This window comes from Sitophilus oryzae, unplaced genomic scaffold (assembly GCF_002938485.1).
Source record: "Sitophilus oryzae breed Bouriz unplaced genomic scaffold, Soryzae_2.0 scaffold_1945_pilon_pilon, whole genome shotgun sequence".
NCBI lineage: Eukaryota > Metazoa > Arthropoda > Insecta > Coleoptera > Curculionidae > Sitophilus > Sitophilus oryzae.
The window spans coordinates 57,094-60,582 of record NW_022146663.1 but is presented as its reverse complement, the minus strand read 5'-3'; the positions used below and the strand labels follow the sequence as shown (position 1 = coordinate 60,582).

At 32.4% G+C, this 3,489-nt stretch overlaps 1 long non-coding RNA gene across 1 annotated transcript; it reads right to left on the bottom strand.

The window, feature by feature from the left end:
* Nucleotides 1-768: 768 nt before the first annotated feature.
* On the bottom strand, nt 769-3,100 carry LOC115883555. The gene is made up of 3 exons (XR_004050400.1): nt 2,979-3,100; nt 972-1,093; nt 769-825 (listed from the first exon to the last, which is right to left on the bottom strand). It is a non-coding gene; the product is annotated as an uncharacterized LOC115883555 (long non-coding RNA).
* Between the last annotated feature and the right edge of the window lie 389 nt (nt 3,101-3,489).

Genomic DNA, 3,489 nt, shown 5'->3' with positions numbered 1-3,489 from the left:
AGACTGATCTGACACAAATATATTGGTTCAGTTTCTCATATTAGTTCGGTGTTTTAAATAAAGCTTACCTCAATTTGATTTAACTAGTAAAGTATTATATAAACAAAAAAAAAGAGTAAAATGGCATATGTTTTATTTGAAATTGTAACATGCGGTTCATATCGACAATTTGACTCGAAATACCAACTGTGTGGTAACAAATTATTCGAAAAAAAATGTTCTTTTCCAAATATGCTAAGGAGCAACCCTCGTTCCATTTAAAAAAATTGAGATATGATTAAAAATACGATTTAGGCATCTTTTAACCAGCCAGGACTAGACACGAAAATCTATCATTTTTCCAAGGCTACTTGATTAAAAATTGGTTTTTTTAACATAGCCATGGCACTCTAGATTGATATTTAAAATACGATTTTTTTCAAGCGAAGATGTCAAAAGTTTACATGTGATATGTCATTTTATTGAAAGTGTCATTTTCTATCGAATAAAGTAAAAATACCGGGTATCATTTAAAAATCAAAAGTTGTAGTCATTTCCGATGAAACTTGGAAATGACCAGCTAATTGAATACGTCAATCAATCTAATTTTATGTCATATACCAGATACCAAAATCGTTTTTATCTGACAAAAGTTATAGGCCGGGGTGACTACTTTGAGAAGCTTACCCGGTATATTCTCGAATAGAAAGCTAGATAAAGTCTGTCCAACGAGCCAGGGAAGATTTTGACAGACCACACTCTCAAAAAATGACAGAAAACTCAATTTACCTGTGAACTAAAATGGCAGAACTGTCACTGTCTAGGAGGTTCTCTTTGGACCAAAATCTGTTTTATTTAAATAATATATATATATTTTATTATAAAGTATTTTATATTGGGTATTTTTTTTTATAATCTTTACACATGCACACACCTACATATTATCTGACAAGCCAAAATAAATATTAAAAAAAAACTAGTGGCATACAAACCTTTGTTGTTTCTCCTGTTGCGATGTCTCTTAGCATTTTCCATCGTGACCGACACTTGTTAACAGACGCGAATATAAGAATGTCACAAACTGAACAGTCATTTTCGATGGTCGATCAAAAAACTAGCAAATCAAAATTGTTGAAATAGAAAAAACTAACTGAAAAATTAACTATTTTGGCTTATTAAAATACTTTTAAAGACTAAAATTGGCCAGCAATTTTTTTGTTTCGTCTGTGAACTACCAGTAGCGTAGTTCACAAACGGGTCAAGGCCAAACCTAATAAATTATTTAGTTCACTTTGATTTTTTATGGGTATTATAAACAAGGCTTTGACCTATTTTAACAATTTCTGCCTTTATAAACATATCCTTTTTTAAATATCTGGATATTGTGGAGTGCCCAGAGAGTTTTACCTCGGAATTCAATTACTGTGAATATATTAATGTTAAACCTTCTGTATTGTGTTTTATAGATAAAATACTAAAATGTTTACCTATTTTTTTTCGTTGCTTTTAATTTTTTATTTTAGTAATTTTAGTAAATTCTTAATTATTTCCTTCTCTTAATATATTGATTTTTTTAATTCTTTTTCTAAGTAAATTTATTGAAATAAATAAATCTAATGCATATTATGCACCTATTCTGTTTATATTCTAATCATTGAAATTTTGATTGAAATCGAATTATACAGGGTGGCGCGTCATATGCGACGCGGTTTTTGCAAGGAGAACAAATGTTTATATTGAAGTGAAAATTTCTGAGCTTATGTAAGTAAATTTAAAGTATTTTCTAAAATTATGTAGAGTTCTACAGGGTGTCCCAAAAAAAAGTTACACATCAAAGTTATGTTTTTTGTAATGGAACACCCTATATATTAATTGATTTTTGGATTCTAGTAAAAAAATAAAGGTTTGTTTCATTAGAAAATTATATGACTGAAATGTATAGTTTTTGAAATACATTCATCGGCACGAAAAATGGGCACCTAAAAACTTTGATGTATTTTAAAGGTTAATATATATAAAACCTTTTAAAAATGGCTGAGTTTGGTTGCTCGCGCTCTGGATACCGCTCAAAATATAAATCAGCTGCCATTTGCTTATGTTTGTTAGACTCAATATAACATTCTAACATATTATATTCCTCAACATTATCAAATTTACTCATTTTTTTATTATTTAAAATACACACACTTCAATCTGTTTAAATGAAATGTCCCGCATCCATCAAAGGTATGTTCCGATCACCATGACAACCGTTTACTTTGTTACTCGGCGCGGCCTACTATCTACTAAGTGGATATTTTAAGAAAAATTTGAAATGTTGAGGTTAATAGTAAAAATAAATATAGAGTGTTATATATTTTCGAGAAGCCGATGCCAAGCTAAATAAGAATATTTAAAAATATATAAGGGGTTATATTTAAAAAAACATAAGTATAGTTAATATCTCAAAAAATATTTTTTTCGAAAAAAGTCTGACTAGGCCAATGCATTCTACACAGAAAAGTGCCTTTAGAATGTATAATTTATTTTTCCGTGGTTGCTGAAATAAACAAACTATCGAACATCTTCAAAAAGTACAAAATTTGAGAATCCCCCTGTAGCTTCGAAACCGATCAAAATAGCCACGATCCGTTTGCGCCATTGTAATTTTTTCAAAAAAAGAACCCGAGACTGCAGTATCAAAATTTGAATATTTCTCACGGTTTCCTAGATACCCTATAGAAACAACCAAAATGGTCCACCTTAAGCATGTATGTTTGGAATTTTGTGTGTAGCTTAAAGCGTAAGGATCTGGCTAAACTTTAGGCAGATTTCTGAAATATAATATAATATTTCCTTCGGCCACACACCCGCTTTATCCGACCCCTGAGAGCGACCCGAACAGTACAGCGTAATAGAATCAGTCTTCGCAGTCTTCCGAGTTTTGTCGGCACAAGCAAATTGTACGGTAAGCCGTTGCGTCTAGTCAGTGCTTTAAGGAAAGTTTCCTGAAAACTTACAGTCAAACTATAGAAACCTAAGACAAATATTAGTTTGATCGGTTGAAAAGTTATTCAAAGGATAAAAAATAGGAAATATTAAGGCTTTCTATCTATTAGATAGTCCCACGCTTTCGTCACTGAAACCGGAAACCACTTTTCGCGAGCTAGGCGCGCACTTCTGGACACCCGCGAGTTGTTGTCCGTTCCCGGCCGATCCCAACTAAGTCCAGGCCTATTTTTGGCCCCGCACAGCTTCTATTTTTGAAAAGTGACACGCCAGCGAGACTTCGCATCATTTCTGACGTTAATAATGCCAAACAACCTCCCAAACTTATTGTTTTTTCGAGTTTGGGTTCGCCCAATTATTGAGAGCGTCCAGTTAATTGATTATTATATACAGGGTGCCAAAAAATAATGTATCTAACTTTGGTTGGTGATTCTGCAGATAAAAATAGAACAGAAAGTTCCTATGAACATGTGCCCTAAAATGCTTCCCGAAGAAGTTACAGCCAGGGGGGTGACAGTAAAC